Source organism: Mauremys mutica, unplaced genomic scaffold (assembly GCF_020497125.1).
Source record: "Mauremys mutica isolate MM-2020 ecotype Southern unplaced genomic scaffold, ASM2049712v1 Super-Scaffold_100167, whole genome shotgun sequence".
In the NCBI taxonomy this organism is placed as follows: domain Eukaryota; kingdom Metazoa; phylum Chordata; order Testudines; family Geoemydidae; genus Mauremys; species Mauremys mutica.
The window spans coordinates 103,127-123,149 of record NW_025423280.1 but is presented as its reverse complement, the minus strand read 5'-3'; the positions used below and the strand labels follow the sequence as shown (position 1 = coordinate 123,149).

General features: G+C 57.2%; 1 pseudogene; it reads right to left on the bottom strand.

The window, feature by feature from the left end:
- Positions 1-5,211: 5,211 nt before the first annotated feature.
- Positions 5,212-19,428, bottom strand: LOC123359710 (annotated as a pseudogene).
- Positions 19,429-20,023: the final 595 nt, after the last annotated feature.

The following is a 20,023-nucleotide window of genomic DNA, read 5'->3' as shown; positions in this document are numbered from 1 at the left end:
TTCATTTGTTTGTGTCTGTCACTTCAGCCTGACTCTGGGGAAACCTCTGGGTGAAGGTTGTTTTGGTCAAGTGGTGATGGCAGAAGCGACTGGGATCGATAAGGACAAACCAGACAAGGCCATCACTGTAGCTGTCAAGATGTTAAAAGGTACAGAGAACAGCACCATGAAGGAATGGCAGGAGTTGGGGCTGTTAGGCATTTCCCCTTGGCATTTATCTTGGTTTGGGGTTCATTTTTTATTTAAAAAATATGACTACATAAGAAGAGCAAACCTAAGGCCAAATTCTCCCTTTGGCTTCCATAACTGATGCTTGTTTCCATAGATTTCTGTTAGGGTGGGTCACAGGAATTAGTGAGTGTTATCTTAAGGGTACCTAAGCGGATACAGCATTGGACTTGGCTACAGGAGACCTGGGTTCAGTTCCTAGCTCACCCACAGGTTTCCTCTATGATGCTGGACAAGTCACTTTCTTTACCCTTTGTCAGAGCCACCTGGCCTTTAAAATAGGGATAATGCTTCCCGATCTCATGGGGGTATTGAGTATAAAATCCATTCAGGATTGTAAAGTGCTTGTCTACTTGGGTGATGAGGGTCATATAAGCACTTCAATAGATCTTCCTATCAATTGAACCCTGGCCAAGCTCCCTGAGATTACATCTCAACATCTTAAAAAGAGGCAAAACAATGAGATTGGTTGGGCTCCTCCAGATTCTCCTGTTTTCCCTGCCTAAAGCACTGAAGCTGCAGTGACTTGACTAGCTGTGGAAAACACCTGGAGGGGAGTGGCATGGCTAAGCCAAAGCAAGAAGTGCTGAGGTGCTGCACAGTATTAATACTAACACCAAATGAAAAATTTTTCCATGAGAAAGTGGGGTTTGACAAAACCTCATTGAACAATTTTCATTAAACTTTTTTTGATGGGAAGATTTCAAACATTGCCAAACTGAAACATTTTGATGTTTTGTGTTTTGGTTTGATTTTGAAAACTAACCAAAAAAAATTGGTTTTCCAATTTATTCTGGGGGCTTTTACCCCACGATTCCAGACATATTTTACCTGCCCCTGGTTCTTTTCCAGTACGAAAAAAATTGGAGAAAGTTTGTTTGTATGTAGGGGAAAAGGTGTGGTAGAGTGGCGGTGATGCCCCAAAAATCCTAAAACTGAAGTTGACAATCCAATTTTTTTTCAGTTTCTAAACATCAAAACAAAACACACAATGTTTTATTTCCGTGTCAAAAATTTTCAGAACTTTTTGTTTGGCAACAAGTTTTGATGTTTCAAGTTTTCACCCTGATTTGGGGCAAAAATAAATAGGGGATTTTTAAGAGCAGGCTGGACAAACAACCTGTCAGGGATGGTCTAGATATATACTTAGTCCTGCATGAGTGCAGGGAACTGGACTAGATGACCTCTCGAGGTCCCTTCCAGTTCTGTGATTCCTGATTAACATTTCCTGCAGGATGACCAGCTCTCAGAAATGCTCAGATGGCCACTATGGCCAGCCTCCGTTCACTGAGTGTATAACATACTGTATAGTACTAAATGCAATCTAGTTATGCTTTTACTCTCTAGACTCTAAGAAACACCTATTCCATTCCTAACAGTTTCTTTCTCTTTTTCCCCCCCGTCTTCTCCAGATGATGCTACTGACGAGGATCTTTCTGACCTGGTGTCCGAAATGGAAATGTTGAAAATGATTGGGAATCACAAAAATATACATTAACCTCCTAGGTGCCTGCACGCAGGATGGTATGTTTCAGAGAAGGCCATATGCTACCATCGTACTTCATGATTTCAGTGGGAAGCAGTCCCATTCTGCTCTGTGGTGCACACCGTACTAGCTCAGCCCTTATGTGTACACAGTTGCTTTTCCATACCTCTACTGCAGGTTTCTGGCCCAGCAAGCAGAGGGGTTTCCTCCTGTAATGTAATATTGTGCTCCTGGAGCCTCTTATTCAGGCTGTGTAGAGGCCAGGAGGATTTCACCCTTTCTTCATGCATCTGAATTGGCCCACAAGATTAATTTGTGTGCACAGACATAACTAACTGCTTTTCTCAGTGAGAAGTTGGGTGGCTTTTAGATGTTGGAGCAAATATATATATGGCTCTACCTGTTATCGATACTGGTTTTTCAAAAGCTTTTCCTTATTGTCCTCCTTTTTTGGGAAAAAAAATGGAGCTGGAAGCAGAGAGAGTGGTGGTTTGACTGTCATTTATTATTATTTTACTCCCTGAATGCCCAAAATATGCTGGCTTTGGTCCCAGCCACTGTGGGTTTAGGCAATTCACATAATACTCTCTATGTCTAAGCCTTCCCAGCCATCAAACGGAAAGGATAATGCTCGCCCACAGGGCAGTGAGGCAGTTGGAGTACCAGCAGAAGCTGCTGCAGAACTATTACTGGCCTGGGGTCTTTGCCCATGTCCGGCAGCACTGCCACTACTGTGACTTCTGCCAGAGGGGGAGGAAGGCCCGGGACAGGGGGAAGATGGCTGTAAGGCCCTTGCCCTGCCCCGAGGAGCCTGTCCAGAGGAGGGCCAGGGTCAAAAAGGGGGGCTCTGAACCAAGAGAGCCCGAATCACAGCCCCCCAGACTGGAACGTGGGGAGAAGGCCCCAGCCCGCGCGTGCACCCCACGGGTATTGGGGTGGGGAAAGGGCGCGGGCGGCATAAGGCTTTCCCCCTGCAACCTGCAAGTGCCCTCGAGTCCCCCCCAACCTACAGGGGGACAGGAAACTGGAATGACCTGGGGTAACTCTTCCCCCAGAACGGGGGGGACTCTGGGGCAGCCATGGGAATGTAGGTGGGTTCGAACTTCCCCAGGTCACTGGCTGGAGTGACCCCGCTCAGTTCAGTCTCGAAGGGGGGAGAGGGGAGTTGTCACGGAGTGTAGGGGAGTCAGACCCTGCACCCCCAGGCTCCCTGCCGATTCACCAGGACTCTCAGCCAGCCAGTAAAGCAGAAGGTTTATTTAGACGACAGGAACACAGTTCAACACAGGTCTTGCAGGCACAGATAAACAGGATCCCCCCGGTTAGGTCCATCCTCACAACCCCCTCGGGGATCAGAGCCCCCTCTCCCTGCTTCCCCTCTTTTCCCAGCCAGCTCCAGTCTGCCCAACCCCCTCCGGCCCCTCCTCTCTCCTCCGCTTCTTTCCCGGGCCAGGAGGTCACCTGACCCCTTTGTCTCCAACACCTTTAGCCAGCACCTCTGCAGGGAGGGGCCCGGCCATCAGTTGCTAGGCGACAGAGTGTCAGGCATTTGTGCTGCTAGAAACTTAGGATCTGTACCCAGCCCCCAGTAAGACCAGTCCCACTTCGTCACAGCTCATATCTCCATCCGTAAGCATGTCCTAGACACTTCAAAGCAAGATCTGTAACTCCACCACCCACAGATAATAGAGCCCCGTCCATCCTCCAGAATCCCAAGCCAGAGGAACAACTCACCACTTAGATGGCGCGTCTGATCTTCAAAGAACTTTACAACCTGGAGTTAAGTTAAGACTTACAACCCACCTGGGATCAAAGCTAATGTTCCTGTCCCCATTTTACAGATGGGGAAACGGAGGCACAGAGAGATGCGACTTGCCCACTTCTCACTAACACAGTCTGGAAAAGGGCCCAGGAATCCTGTCCCTTAGTCACTTGCTGTACTCACTAGATAACACTCCCTCCTAGAACTTATCCATTAAGCCACGTATGCTAGATCAACCTTCTCCACTGTGGACTGAGAGGCGCTGAGAAGAGAATCTTACCTCAGCCACCTCTGGGGCTGAGTGGATCAGATGCCAGATGTAGCCATTCAGCTCCTCTTTCCTCCTGTCGGCCATTGCCTTGCCGCGTGACCGGCCGATCACAAACCTACTGGGGAAACTGACCAGTTGTGTGTGTGCAGGAGAGAGAGAGAGAGAGAGAGAACAGTTAGCAAGTCCCCAGGGCAGCAGAATGCACTGCTGAAGCAGTAGTGCCCCTAAGCGAACTGCTCTTGCCCGAGGCAGCAAGTGTTGGTCTGAGGCACATCACACCACAATGGTGCTGAGTCGACTGTTTCTCAGTAACAAAATCTAGAGGACTTTCCAGGCCATTCTGGACAGGTGCTGCCAGCAAACACTGGTGGGCAGGGAACATGGGTCAGGATGGGAGGGCCCTAAAGCCAAGGATAGCTGGAGCCTGACCGGTGTCTCTCAGCACCAAGAGGATCGAGACGGGCTCAGTCTGGGTGGGTGCTGTCTGGAGTCAGGGAGAGCTGTAGTGGGCTGAGTCAAGTTACAGTGGTCAGGGGAAGTCAGGAAGCAGCATGGGGGGCGGGGAGGTGGAAACAATAGGGGGAGACTTGTCCTCGTGGGTGCTGCCTGGAGGCAAAAAAGCAAGCCAGGGAGGTGCATCCTCCCTCCCAGCATGCACCCGCCCAGAGATGAACCAAGCCCCAAACCAGCTGCAGAGTAGCCAGCCCCTTTTTCTCCAGGGGTGGGACAAGGAGCAGGGCTGAGGAAGAGAGGAGGGGCTACCTGGGCAGGTGAGAGGAGGGGAAGATGAGGCGTAGCTTGTCGTGCAGCTCCTGGAACTCCTCAAAGGTACGCTGGACATAGGTGACCTCGCAGGGGCTCTCCCACTGCACCTTCACGATGTACGTCTGCAAGACAGGGAGGCAGAGCCTGGTATCGCTTTGCATGCCTGAGTCTGATCTCACGTACACCAGTACAGATCGGGAGCAGCCCACCTGACGTCCAGGTTAGCTCAGAATCAGACCCACCATGCATGCACTGAAATGTAAGAAGTTTGGAAATCAGACCAAGGTTAAATGATTTATTTTGGCATCACTTCAGACCAAGTTAAAGACGGGGGAAAGTTTTCAGGAACATGCGTTGAAAGGAGGCAGACATTCAAGTCACCTTTGAAGGCGTCATGGAAGGGTAAGTGGAAAGCACTGGGTTCTAGTCAAATCATACAGTGTGAGGGCAGCCGTCCAATGACAGGTCCCACATTTCCCTTTGCCAGAGAACAGGGTTTCCCTCCTCTAAACCACTAACTATTCCTAGCGAGGCCAGAATCAGGAAATCGCTGCAGCAGCAGCCTTCATTTGGTTTGTGTCTCTGCCCCTGGGTCTCCACTGAATGGCCTTCCTCCTAACCCACCCCCCGGCACAGAATCCCTCTCCCAGATTTCTCATCTCCCCCCGGCACATGTCCGCAGAAGCAGAGCTGCAGCGCTCACATAGCCTTTGCTGGGGTTGAAGACTTTCTCGCGGCGGCAAAGGAAGACGTCACGGATCGGCCGGATGTCTTGAGCGTGTGCACGCGGGGGGCGAAGGAAAGCACGGGGCGGGTGTCTGAGCCTGTGAACTTCATCTGTGCCAGGTTGTGGATGAAGAAGTTGAGCTTGGTGGCCACGCTGCCCAGGCTGGACTCAATCAACCTGCAATGAGGAAGGGCAGCGTCTCAGTGAGGGAGGGGGACTCCACCCTGGGCCAAAGGCAGCTGCCATTCATGGCACCCCTGGCTCCTAAACTCTGAGTGCACAAGGGCCCCTCAACCAGGGATGCTGGGACACAAAGAGCCTGGCTCCTTTCCTAGGAGTGGGTGTACAGCCACTGAAGGCCCTTCCATCTCTCCCTGGTGACAGAGGGGTGCCCCCTTCCCCATCTGTCACCCAGCGCCAGCTGCATCCTTTTACCTGGTGAAATAGGTGGTGGTGTCGGCTTCGGAGTCCTGCGGCCGCAGGGCGTCATAGACGCACTTGAGGTCCTCGAAGTCGGAGAGCTCCGGGATACCACAGGACAGCATCTGGAGAGCAGGGCAGCCAGGTCAGTGCCAGGAGCCCAGAGGTGGGGAAGGAGCAGGGAGAGGGAGATGGACCAGCCAGTCCTGGGGCCTCTACCGTAAACATGGCTCAGGTGCGGGTCAAGATGGCCTGTCCAGCATCCCCCCCGAAGACTCCTCCAGCGGAGAGGGACGGGGGCCCTCTCCCCATAACACACATCCACACCCCATGAGATGTACTTCGCGAGCCCAGCCCAGCGCTGGGTGTGTCTGCCTGGATCCGAGTCACCCACATGGGCGAGGACGGCTGGGTGAGCGCCGTATGATTAGGCAGTCAGTGCTGCACTTCAGACAGCCAGAGGGGCGCTTGCGTGACACTAAGCACACGCCTCCCCCCAAGGGTGGAGCACGCTGCTTTCATAGTGCTGTCAGATGGGACACGAGAGCCCAGAGTAGGGGGCAGAACCAGAGAGGCCAAGAGGCAGCTGCAGACTCCGAGGGGGAAGGGAATTTCCCACCACTGGGGGTGGGAGGCATCTCAAGGCCTGGGCGTGGAGGGTGGCCCACTCTTTGGAGATCCAGCGAGAGCAAAGTTGCCCCGGTGCCTGGATCAGGGCAGCCCCCCCGTGTTCTCACCAGGCCCAGCAGGTTGAGGAAGAGGTGGGTGTGCTTGCGGATCAGGTTGTACGCCTGGCAGCAGAGATCCACAAAGTCATGGAAGCGGCTGGAGGGCTTGTCACCACCATTAATGACATAGGCCATGTCCGAGGTGAAGACGAACGGGGCCCGGTCCCTGCACCATAGAAAAAGAGACACGTGCCCAGATCAGCACAGGGAGTGGAGCAGAGGGGTCGACCACGGGAAATGGAACAGACAGCCACTCCAGTCTGTCCTGCATCCATCACAACACAGCCAGGCTCCCTGGCAGCCGCACAGCAGACCTTCCAAACCGCTGTGCCCACAGTACAAACTGTAGCCCTGTAGTCTCACAGAAACCTGGCCGTCCCCAGCACAACAGCTGCAGGGAGATGATGTTTGGTCAAGGGAACCAGGACTAAGCTCTGCTCCAGCATGTAGTACAATGGGAGCAATCTCACCCCTCTGCCATGCTCCTGTGGGTGACACCCACCTTTTGATGTTGCCAAACATCTGGGCATGGCCCAGGAACCTGCCGAAGCCAATGTGGAACATGTGGCCGGTGGTTTTGAGCATGATGTTGTCGTTGTGCCGGTCGCAGATCCCCAGAACGTAGGTGGCCACACAGCAGCCGGCGCATGAGTAGATGAAGTTCTCCACCGCCTGGGAGAGGGAGAAGGGGTTAGAGCAGGCGAGGGGGGAAGAGAGACTTCAAAAAGGAATTGAGAGGAAGGGGAGAGAGCATGGGAATGTTTAGTCCCGCACTCTCAGGAGCAAGCCTGGTCTGTGGGGTGGAGGAGGGCACTTAACGATGCTCAGCGCCCCCACCCGCCTTCACCAGTAACAAAGCATTACCAAAAAAAACAAAAACAAAAAACCTTGCACTCTTGCTGTAGGTCCTACACATAAACAAATCTGTGGGTACAGAATCACAGGGCTGGAAGGGACCTCAAAAAGCCATCTAGTTCAGGCCCCTGCGCTGAGTCAGGACCTAGTATATCTAGACCATCCCTGACAGGGGGTTGTCCAGCTTGTCCTTAAATGTAGGCACAATTCAGGAGCACAGGTGCACCTGGCTGGCTTGGTTTATGCAAAAGGTCAAGATCAAGTTCACTCACTGAAGGTCCTAAACAAAGCTAAGCGTGTGGCCAAGCCAGGCTCAGGATGCATCTGTTGGCCGTTGTTTACGTGGAGGGCTTACAAGAAGTGAAGCATATTGGCTGAGGCATTCGTTTGTGCATCATCTCAAGCTGCAGAGGCTATTTGCCTCCCTCGGACCCCTGCTCCCTGCCCTATAGAGGGATTTGTATGGCCCCTTTCCATTCCAAAGTCACCCCGCTGCATCCCACTTCACTACCTTCTCGTACTCATCCTCCGTGGGGTTGTGCTTCTGCAGCCAGTCTGCCAGGGGGCGATCCTTGAAGGAGCCCGTCACCCCATGCTCCACCTGGATCTTGCGCAGAGTCTCTGTGTTGGGGATCATCTCCACCATGCCTGGAAATGGAGGCAGCAGGTATAGGGTCAGCACCCAGAATTGCCACTCGCTCTGTCCATTCAAACCCCTCCCCCTGCCCTGGGTGGCGCAGAGAGATCCCAGCCTGGGTCCCCAAGGTCTCAGCAGCCCCTTGAGGGGCCAGCCGTCACCGATTTGCATGCCTCAATTTGAGAGCCTGACTTGAGGCACCTTGGGCCTGATTTCCAGAGGAGCTGAAGGTCAGTGCAGCTGCACTGACCAAAATCCGCCTCTGAAAATCAGGCCGCAAGAGTCTTCCACAGCGTCTTCCTCTGGTGGCAGGGATGTAAGGCAACTCCCATGGATAGGAAAGACTCTGGGAAGGCAGGACAGTCCTTGACAAGGTACATCCCTATAGATTTAACTGGTGGGGAGAGATACAGGAGGCCAGAGGGTCCTGAGCCCTTATGCCAAATTTACCCCACTCATGAACTGGTACATGGGCAACAGCTCAAGTCTGGGATTATCCAATTCTTGCGGAAAGCCCAGGGTATATCTACCAGCTCCCGTGGCACATCCCTTAGAGCCTGCTCGGAGGCGCAGGGTTATGAAGCCTTGAGTCCCTGCCTCGCAGGAGGCCAAGGACCTTGGCTATGTCAGGTGGCTCTGACAGCGGCTCAGTAGGCGATGGATGTGCAGGCACCGATGCCCCAGACCTCTGCAGAAGCTGGGTTTCTAGGCGGAGTTAAATACCATCCAGTTAGCTCTGACTACTGAGGGGCAGCGAGCCACCTGTGCTGCCATCCTGCCTTGTGGGATGCCTCGGGGCACACCCAGTAACAGGTCCAGGGGGCAGAGCTACCCTCTTCACCCCCTGCACCTGCTGACTGATATTAGCCTGTGCTGATATTCTCTGGCCCAGGGCCGGCTCTAGCTTTTCTGCCGCCCCAGGCAGAAAAGAAGAGCGCCGCCCCCCCCCGAGCGGCGCCGACCGCAGCTCGAGCCCCCACCCCCCGAGCAGCGCAGCGCCGCCCTAGCCCCCCCCCCAGGGAGGCGGCCCGCAGCTGGCTACCGGTTGGTCTGGAGGGTGGGGGGTGGCCGCTGCCCGCAGGAGAGCAGCGCGAACAAGCTGAGGAGCGGCCCCTCCTCTGCAGCTGGGGCAGGGCCGCGCAACCAGCTCCGCCGGGGGGGGGCCTTACTGCGGAAGAGCGGCGGGAGCTGGTAGCGCAGCCCTTCCCCGGCTGCAGAGGAGGGGCCGCTTCTCGGAGTGCACCGGCGGGGACAAGCGGAGGAGAAGCGGCCCCTCCTCTGCAGCCGGGGCAGGGCCGCGCTACCAGCTCCGCCTTGGGGGGAGGGGAGGGGGGTTGCTTACCTTGGAAAGGCAGGAGCCGGTAGCGCAGCCCTTCCCCGGCTGCAGAGGAGGGGCCGCTTCTTGGTGTGCACCCGCGGGGACAAGCCGAGGAGCGGCCTCTCCTCTGCAGCCGGGGAAGAGCTCCCGCCGCTCTTCCGGTAAGCGGGCACATACACGCCCGTCATTTCGCCGCCCCCTAAATTTCGCCGCCCTGGGCACCTGCTTGTTTAGCTGGTGCCTAGAGCCGCCCCTGCTCTGGCCACAGCTGCACAGCGGTCTTCAAGGGACGCCATTACAGCAGCCAATGGATGCTACCTCCAGAAAGTGCTACTTGAAGCACCTGCCTCACCTTCCTCCAGAAAAGGGGGTTTGGGCTTAAACACGTGTCAGAGCCCGCATCCACACTGCAGCAGAGACATACCCAAAGGGACAGTCGCTGGGTTCGCGCTGTTCACCCTAGCTCTGCAGCCACTGAGTTCCCTACAGTGTCCCCCTGCCGAGAGCATCACAGCCCCAGAGGAGCAGGAACCCCCCCAAGAGATCTCCTGGGAGGAAAATGGGAGACCGTCACACCCGGGCTCCGACTTACCCCGTCCCCGGCCAGTGGAGAAGCAGCGAAAGATGACCATGCGCATGTCCAGCCCCTTCTGCACCCAGATCTTATTCATAATCCGGATCATCTGAAGCGTCAGCATGTCCTGCCGGAGGTCGTCTCCACACTGGCAGTCACAGGAGGGAAGGCGCATGGTCACAATTGGGGCATTTCCATGAAGCCAACAGTTCATGGTTCCCTCTCCCAGGGGAGAGCTCGCACACCCTCCCCACAGAGGCTCTTCTCAGATTTAAAGAGGGCACTGCCAGCTCTGCCTCTGCCCAGCACAGCCTTCACAAACCCCACAATTCATGAATGCAGGACGGGTCTCTTCCACAATGTGTCTGGGGCTAAAGGGGGCTCACTTTTGGGGGGGACAGATGCGATTCTGTGGGAGCCGAGGGAGTGGGAACATCATGGGAGAGGTGCCAACAGTCAGGTCTGGACTGTGGAATAGGGAAGGGGTGGAAGCCTCCTCACTTGGGACACTGAAAGTGGAACTGAGCACCAGACCGGGGGAATAGATTGTAGAGAACGACACTGCCCATGAGCTACATGATCCAACTGGCTTTTTAAACCTTCAGCTTCTGTGGCAGGGATTTTGTGGGTGAAGAACTGGACTCAAGTGCCTTCTGTTGATGGCCTCCCGCCCCCCCATCCTGCTATTTAGTGAGAGCATTTCTAGGGGAACTAGGGTTTGTCACGCAGCCATGGCTTGCAGTGGAGCTGGTTCCCATCACAGTTCGGAGACTTTTGCTCACTTTTTGTTTGACAAGCACCTGGTCTCACAGCTGCTGCAGAGATGGGAGCAGCCCGAGAGGAGGAAGTGTCCTACTGGCTAATATTCTGCAATGAACTCCTACCCGCTTTGAACCAGAAGCCTCGGCAATGGCTGTTTGATCAGAACCGCTTGTGCCAGAGGCGCAGGCACAGAGCCAACCAGATAAGCCGCAGCAGCAGCCGGGCTCACCTTAAAGATAACACGGATGTTCTCCCCGAGGGCATCCACGTTCTGGAAGGAGAGCTTCAGGGGCACGGCCTTGGAGTTGAAATAGGAGCAGTCCTGCCACCAGGGAGGGAAGGAGGAGACTGTCAGGAAGAACCAGAGCTACCCGGGGATATGAACACCGCTGCAGGCCTGAGCATCCTAGGGTTATGATCTCAGTCTGCCAGGGGACACAGGCCCCCTCTGGTCAATTCCCTGTCAGTAGGACAGCGGCATCAACCAACCTGCCCCCTGCAGGGATCACCAGCTCTGGGCCCTGGCTATTTGGGATGTGTACAGCCACCAGGCCCAACACTCAGGCCAGGGGATTTGTGCACTAGCCAGTCACCAGGCTTCTCTCTGCCTAGCTCACGCAAGGCCCTGGGGGGCATTTGACTCACGTCCCCAAACCCACGCCGAAGTTCAGCTAGACAGGCACTGCAGCTCAGGGGAGGCAGGGAGCTGGATCCATCGCATCAAGGTGGGTGCAGGTGGGTTCATGGGGATGGGGTGCAGATCAGGAGCAATCTGGAGTGTTGGGGCAGGTGGAGAGGAGACAGGGCTGGGGGTCAGGAGCACATGGGTCCGAGGTACGCAGGCTGAGCACGGGTGCTCTTTGCGGGGCAAGTAGATTAGGGGGAGTCTGATGGATGGACGATGCAAAAGGTCTCCTCATAAGAATCCATCGTCTTGGCATTCTGTGCCCCGGGGGAAATTAGCCTACTACAGCAGGTGGACCAGCAGTCCTGGTCCCGATTCCCTTCTCGCCCCGGCTCGGTCACTCACCCTGGGCACGATCCCCTTCACCAGCAGGCTGGGGCTAAGCGGCAGGCGGCAGGAGCCATTGGTGCTGAAGAACTGTTTCACGTCGACCAGCCCGTCTCGGAGAATGGCCTGCCGGAGACGCAGGGAGGGGTGGGTCACAGCCTCGCATGCACATCCCCACCCACAGCCCTGCCAGCAACCCACTGCCCCGGAGGGATCGACTGGCTGAGGGGGAGCTGCAATCCCTTCCCAACGGCAGCTTCTCACTCTCCAGCTGCAATGCATGCCTGGGAACCCTGCCTTGCTCAGTGACCCCTGAAGAAACAGCACTAGGCAGGCCTGCCTGGTCACCCTCAGCTGGAGGGAAGTGCCCGTGACCTCAAGGAATTATGGGCGAGGAGGTTGGGGGAGCCTCGGCACGTGTGTGAGGTATGGAAGGCCCCTCAGTGGGGGATGGGAGTTGGGATAGGAGCATTGTTCCCCCTTCTCCTCCATGGCCCTTCAGCAACTCCTGAAGTGCAGCCAGCACTCCTGCATGGCTCCCAACAGCGCCTCCAACTGGACAAGGCGGGAACTGGAGCAGCTGGGAGGTCCCCTGACAGCCAGCGCTCGTGGCCTGCTCCCTGCAGACAGAGGAGCACTGTCCGTAACCAAAGCGAGCAGCCAAGGCTGGCTCTAGGCACCAGCGCTCCAAGCACGTGCTTGGGGCGGCACTTTCCAAGGGGCGGCACTCTCGCCCCCCCCCCTTTTTTTTTAACTTGGGGAGCAAAAAGCCGGGAGCTGGCCCTGAACCAAGATGTTCCCCGTCAGCTGAGGCTTTCAGACTGAGCGGGAACTGACACTGCAGTTATGGCTTCAGTAGCTAGATGGCAATCATGGCAGCCTGAGTTGCACAGGCTGGACTGCAGTTCAGGCTGCCCTGCCACTGGGGAGCCCGAGCATCATCCCCCGGAGCTGGGCCTGGGCTGCGGCGGCGAGAGGGGCTCAGCTCCGGGGGATGATGCTTGGGCTCTCCAGCAGCAGTCCAGCCTGGGTGTGAGGAGCCAGGGAGGGAGGGAAGTGGGGCCTGGGGATGCAGAGATGGGGTGGGGGAGGGGTCCTGCTGCCGCTGCTGCTCTGCTCTGAGTCTCCCCAGGGCGGCGTGGCGTTTCCCCACAGGAGTGGGCTGTGCAGAGAGCTGCCGCTGCCCCTGGACCCAGCCCGCTGCGCACCTCCCCCGCCTCAGCCCCGCGCTGCCTGCCCTGGGCGGGGAGGCAGAGCCCGGCTCCGAGCGGGGCAGCGGGGGATACTGCCCCGCCAGGGGACCCCCGCAGGTCGGGCACCTGGGGGTCAGTGTCCGTCCTCTCGGCTCTGCCTGCACGGGGCTGGGGAAGCAGCTGTCAGCACCTGCCCCTCTCAGCCCTTGCACCTCCTATCCCGTTCGCAGCCCCTTCCCCTTGTACTCTCCCTTCACTCACACCTCTCCCCTTGTACCCTCCCCCAGCCCTGTCCTCCCGCACCTTCCCCTTCCCCTGCACTTCTTCTCCCGCAACCCTCCTGATACCCCCTCTCCTCCTCCACCCTCCTCTGCGAGTACATCACACCCCACTTCTCTGCCAGTGTAGAGCCCCCAAGCACCCCCACACCCGCTCCTCTGCCTGAACCCTCTTTACTAGATCCCCATCCCTTTCTGGGTACAAGGTTTGAGGGTTAGTCCCTATGCCTTCCATGTGCATTTGGAGCACTAAAGATGGGGTTGCAGGGAACGGAGGGGGGTGAAATTTATACTAAAGTGAAATAAAAATAGGAGAAACATTTTGATCCCCACTGCAAGTGTAAACGGGGATTGCTGTGGTGAACGAGGAGGTCACGTTTGTGGGGGGGAGCCCAGGGCTGGGTGGCAAGGGGTGCGGGTGGGGGAGGGCATTGGTGGGGGGAGGAGTGCCCAGGGCTGGGGTGGGGGGCAGCCAAAATATTTTTTGCTTGGGGCGGCAAAAAACCTAGAGCCGGCCCTGCGAGCAGCCCCTTGAGTTTTGTAGTTTCAGTCTGACTCCCCTGCCCCTCCCACAGGTACAGGCTAAGCACCAACCTGTCGCGAGGACGGAGCAGCCTCCCGAACCTGCTGGGCCAGCTTGGCCAGGGTGTTGACCAGGCAGCACTGCCGGTCGAACTCCTCTCGCAGGCCTTTGCCGCAGCAGCAGAGCAGGGCCGCCAGCAGGTACTGGTAGCGGATGCTGAACTGGGAGTCCTTGAGTCCATCCTTCAGCAGCCTGGGGGAGGAGGGCAGCATGGAGAGGTCAGGACAAGGGGCTCCAACCCTTCTCATTCCTACTGTCCCCGGTTCAGGAACTCCAGGGCGGGGAGCTGAGGCTTGTACCTCACAGGCTAAGAGGGGCACAAGTCATGGCTGGTGATGCTAATGGTGGGATGCCCACTCCCCCGGCACCCCTCATCTCTTGGGCAGGCCCCAGCTGAGCACAGACCCCTCCCAAAGGCTGCAGCACACACACCGACATTACCAGAAGAAGTAGTGGGTGATTCTCAGGTCACAGATGGCTCGCTTCATAAGGAACCGTACCAAGGGGCTATCCAGGTAGCACTCATACTTCAGGGCCTGGGAGGAGAGAAGCAAGGACATTTCTCCATCAGCAGGCCGGACAGATGGACAGGCCTGGCACTAACCATAGGCCATGCTGTTCACTGAATCATTCAGACCAACGTGCCTCACCTGCACCAGCTGCGGCAGGTAATCCAGCAGCTCTGCATCTGACATGGAGTCGATCCAGTGTATGGCTGTCCTCCGCACCTCCTGATCCGGGAACCTACAGCCACAAGCCACACATCACTGGGAGGAGGTCACAGCAGGCTCTCTCCAGAGGAACCCAGCCCACCTGCCTGCAGACGAGACCACCGGGTTCTCTGCAGAGGGTCTGCTGCTGCTGCCGCCATCACAGCCTCTCATAGGCGCACTGCGGAGGTGCTGAGAAAAGCACAGCTGCAGCCTCCCAGGCAAACCACATCATCCCCCTGGGAATGCCACAAAACATGGGAACAGAGATGTCTGTCCTGTCTCCAGAAAGTCTCCTGGTTCCCTTATCGACTCTTTTTATTTTCTGGGTGGGTTCCTGTTGGATCAGTTCCCCCAGCTCCCTACTGTGCTCACTACCAGGCAGTAGGTCGTGGTTGCAATATTAAAGGGAATACTAGTAGGCGATAGCCAGTCTATGTCCACCTCCCCCATGCCCAACCTGTGGGCAAAGATTCTAAACCCACGTATGCCCAGCCTGTGCCCCTGTTCCTCCCCCTCCCCTCCACGGTGACACAGCGCAGTTTTAGGATTGTTTGGGGTTCAGATGTTCATAGGATTTGGATGCATCTTAATGCGGCGACTGGCTGAGAGGCAGAAGCCACAGCCCCCAGTGAGTGGCTGGGGCGAGGAAAAGGAGCGGTCTTTGCCCACCACACGTCCACCCCCCAGGACGGACTCCCCAGGCAGCGGCTTACGTTGCATGCAAGAGCCCGAGGGCATCCTGGTGGTTCATGTAAGTCCATTGCTTCAGCAGGGCGTAGATATCAGGCAGGCAGGCCCACTCCCAGCTGGGGGCACTGGTGAGCAGCAGAGGCAGCGATCCAGGCTGCTCGTGGCAGTAATAGCGCTTCTCCCACAGTCTCTTCCGGTCCGTGTCCGTCAGCCTAGGGCAGCAAAGGTCACAAGACACAGACCTCAGTCCCTTGGGAGAGCAGTGCGTTTCCATCCCTGCTGTACATACGGGGGCCCTGAGGCCCAGAGTGGGGCATGACTTGCCCAGGATCAAAGAGCCCTGAAGAGAGGGCTTGACACTGGCGTTACTGGGAACAGGGTCTGGCTCTAGGAATCTCAGGAGCTGGACAAGAAATAAAAGGGTCATTGCTCTGAATGGCCACAAGAGAGCAGGAAAGTCAATCCTGGGACACCCACTTTGGCTCCTGTTACTAGAACTGGGTAGGGCTGCCTAAGAGAAGACCTGAAGCTTGTCGCTTTCACGATGGAAACTGGTCCCATAAAAGATATTACCTCACCCATTTCGTCTCTCTAGTATCCTGGGACCAATGTGACGTAGTGGCTTATGAATCAATCCCATTTTCTGAGGAAGGCAGCTGGATCAAGTCCTGATCAAGCAGCATAAACCCTTCCACCTCAAGCCTGACACATTCAGGGGGTCAGCTGGCCGGGCAGAGGCAAGTGACTTTGATTCCTCTGGACACATCTTAGCTGATTTTCAGCATGGATTGAAATTGAGGAAGATGAGGCAAGGAGAATTTCAAACACGCCCCCACTCCGTTCTCTCCCCCTGAAAATCCTGATCAGCACTGTAGCAACCTGGAGCCCCTGGGCTGCACACGATTTTCCATTCCAGTGTCTGCAGGGAGTGACAATCCCTCACTCCTGGGCCTGGCTCTTACAGAGGCAAATGACACTAGTGCATTGTAGCCCCAGTGAATTGAGTTTGGCAGGTCTCAACTTAAGGTGTGTCTACACTATAATCATGGGGTGTGCTTGCAGCTCTCGTAGATTTTCCCAAGCTAGATTTGATCTAGTTTGGGTCCTGGAGCAGTGAACCTGCAGCAGCGTGGGCTTTGGCCCGGGCTAGCCACCGGAGTCATTTTCCACAGTTGCTGTGGCTTCAGCGCTCTGTTACCCAAGCTAGCTTGTAGACATAACCTTAGTGCCTAGCGGACATTTCTCCACATCACAGACCAGTGCACAGTTCAATGTGCTTGGCAGCTCCGGAGATCTAAGAGCTGCAATAGGGGAGGCTGGGTTGGCACTGAGGTGCATTGGCAGACAGGGGCGGCTCTATAAAATACGGCGCCCCAAGCAGGGCGCCGCGCTGCGCCGCCCTTCCCCGGTCCCGCGGCCGGGGCAGAAGTGTCTGCGGCGGGTGTGGTGGTCCCGCGGCTCCGGTGGAGCATCTGCAGGCATGCCTGCGGGAGCTCCCTCCGAGCCGCGGGACCAGCGCACCCGCCACAGTTATGCCTGCGGGAGCTCAAGCGGAGCCGCGGGAAGAGGGGACCCGCCGCAGTCATGCCTGCGGCAGGTCCGCTCCTCCCGGGCTCCGGTGGACCTCCCGCAGGCATGACTGCGGAAGGTCCGCCGGAGCCAAATGCCACCCTGCCCCGACAACGCCGCCCCACGCGCCTGCTTGGCGCGGCCCTGTTGGCAGAGCTGGTAGGGAGGAGCTCAGGGCTGGAATAGCAGGGCTGCAGATCGGTACTGAGGGGTATCAGCAGAGCTGAGTGTGTGGGAAGCCGACCCACCCAGCTCCCAGGCCTAGGTCCATTCCCAGACACTCCCTTTCACGATTACTACAGAGCTCGCCCAAAACAAACAAAGGCAAAGGAAAGCGAAAGCGCTGCCTGCGTAGGAGAAGGTGGGAATGACCCACCCTGGCAATGAACCTGACGAGCTCTGGAGCAGGCGGGCCAGACACTGCCCTCCCCAGAGCACAATGCCAGGAAGAGCTGGGTGCCTCCTGCCAGTTCCCAGCACTGCGCCCTGTCCCTCTAGGAAGTGTCACGTTTCAAGCCAACAGCTGCAGCCTGTGTGAGGTGACCACGTGGCCTGGATCAGCTGGCAAAGGAACAGGGACAGCAAGGCTCCTTATTCCCACTCTACCGAGACTGGAACATACCTGGCTGGCTGCATTCGGGCCAGCAGGAGTGGGCTCAAACGCCTCCTCTCCAGCCCGCCACCTGTTCTCTGCGGAGCCTCTGTCTCTCTCCTCTGCCAGAGGGGCAGCTCCCAGTGCCACCTGGAGTCGGGACTCCGGGGGTCTTTTGCAGGGGCTGGGGTGGGAAGTGCTCTGCCTGTGGGTTTGGGACCCAGATCCGCAGCCCCAGCTGGGAGTGACCAAGATGGAGGACTGAGCTTGCCCACTTCTGGCTTTTTATTGTTCTTCTAGACCCAGCGGCTCTGGGAGGCTCATCCCTGCACCAAGGCCCAATCCACCCAACAGCTGGGGAACAGGGCAGAAGTAGAACTTGCCTCCCCCTCCCACTTCTCCCGGGCCTTGCTTAGACCAGAAGCTCCGTGAGCGTCTCTCTGTTTGCAGAGCACCCGGCACTTTTGCCACGCCGGATACAGCGATGGTAATAAGGATCATTCCGGAGAAGAAGAAGAATGCTGAAGCAGATGCTGTACCCAGCATGGGAGCAGCTGACAGAGAGTTTGTTGCAGGTGCCAGCAGGGGGCACTCTCTGCCCCAGAAGCAGAGTGTGTGGCTGTAGGGCAGATATCACACCTGGTGACCGGGATGTGCCTGTGTTCTGGATTTGGCCTTAGGGGGTGGGGCTATTATAGAGGGCACACAAAGGCAGGGGCAGGAGCCGGAGCCAGGGATACATGTCTACATAAGACTGTGGAGAGGGGGCGAGGATGCAGAATGGCCCCTGAGCTTGGAGAAGAGTCAGCTCCCCAAAACCACAGGGGTTGGGGGGGGCAGGAGAAATGAGATGGGGTGGGGGTGCCAGGGCTCTGTGGTGCTTAGAGATGGAGAACTGGAGGAGAAGGAGGGTGAGGTGGGCCAGGTGCCACATGAGACAGAGGCTGTAATGAACCTTAGATTGGGGGTGGACCTCCCCGCTTCAGCAGGCACATGCAGGGCAGCCTGGCAAGAGGTACGGATGCCCTGTGGAGCCATGTGTGGGGCTGAATGAGTGAGAGGGGGAATGTTGCTTGCTGGTTCTTCCCAGCTGGTTCCAAGAGACTGGGCCCTAGCAGGTCCCCTGGGACCTTTCCGTTTCCCACTGTCTATTAGAGAAGAGGGACAGATACTACCCCCTGCCCTGCTGGTCGGGATCATGCCCTAGGAGTCAGCTCAGCCTGCAGTGAGCTGCCTTGCATGTGGCCAGCGACACCTGAGCCTTCCTGTTTATAGACATGTCTGTGATGCAGAGGAAGAGGCGTAGGCTGGGCTAGCCAGCTGCCCTGGGCAGAGGGGGAAGCGGGGGTGAGGAGGCTGGAGACACCTTCTTTGTACACACATCTGGAGAAGGCAGTTTCTTCCCGCTCAGCCATCTGCCAGAGCGCGAGGCCGGGGAGATCAGGGGAAGGACAGATGAACAGCCTGAAAACAGCTGCCTTCAGACAGGGAGCATGGGGGGCAGAAGCATCAGGACCAGCACTGCCACTATTGGGGCCCCAGCCTGCCAGAGATGAGGGTCAGGCCCTCACATGACTCCCCTCTGGTCCTGCTGCTGACAGACAGCACATGTGTGCAGGGCAGGGACGGGGGCAGAGCGTGAGATCGGGTTGGCCTGAGAGTCACAAACCTGCCTGGCCACAGACCCTGATCCAAAGGCTATTAAAGCAGAGGGAGTTTTTCTGTTGCCTTCAGCTTTGGATCAGGGCCCAAGAGACCCCTTCTCCCACCGACAGACTTCTGAGGAGAAAACCCAATGGAGATCCACCCACACCAGCCAGCCCCCCCACATGTGACTGCTTCTTTGTGCAGTGCCCATTGGCGAGCTACAGTCCAGGGCAGGAGAGCTGGAGACAGCATCTGGGCCAAGGTCTCGCCTCCCCGTGAGTCATCCCTATGGTGTGTGCGTCCCCCCACGCGGGCACGGCCTCTCACCAGTACAGCGATTCCTTCTGCATCACCTCCTTCAGCTTGCACTGGTCCTCTTTGCCCAAGCTGTGGAACTCGTACTTGGGGCTGCACTCGGCAGCCGGTGGGCTCGTGAACGTCAGTTGAAGGCAGAGGCTGGGAAATCGATCTGCAGGGCGGGAGGAAGAGCAGGTCAGAGGTCACCCAGCAGGCTCTGTTAACATGCTACTGCCCTCCTCAAGGGTACGTGGGGCACACAGGATGCTCTTGCCTCATATTACAGACCCAAGGCACATGGTGGTCTCAGGATACCTGCATCCCCCACCCCACGTTACTGTTCCCCCAAGGCAGGTGGGATTCTGGGAATGCCGACATCCCCTCGCCTTGTGCTTCTGCCCTGAGGCAGGTAGGGTGCCCAGGCTTCCTGCAGCCCCACGTGCTGTGCAATTGCTGTGTGTTCACTCACCTGGCCATTGCAACGCTCATTACTCGTCACACACGGGGCCCTCTCAGAGGGGAACGTGAAGCCGACGAGGGCGGGATTGCCTTGTGTCCGCCTCACGGCCAGGCCCTACCGCCCCCGTGAGCCATGAACTGGGAAGTGCTGGGAAACTTCCAGGCCAGGTGCACTAAGGGCCATTGGGAATAAGGACTTGTGAGAAGAGACTCACAGCTCACCCCGCCCTGCGCAGCGTCCCAGTCTGGAGCCCAGCTGACTCAGCCCCTGCCCCTCCCAGCATTTCCTACTATGGAGCCATCAGAGCAACTGCTTCCTCTCCCCCTCAGCCGCCTGCATGTTCTGGATGCCACAGGCGGGTGAGGGGCACCCAAGGACGCACAGCAGGCTGCCCCCTCTGATTGGCATGACCAGATACAGAGTCCCAGCTGCATGGCTAGTGACCGGCTGGTCAGG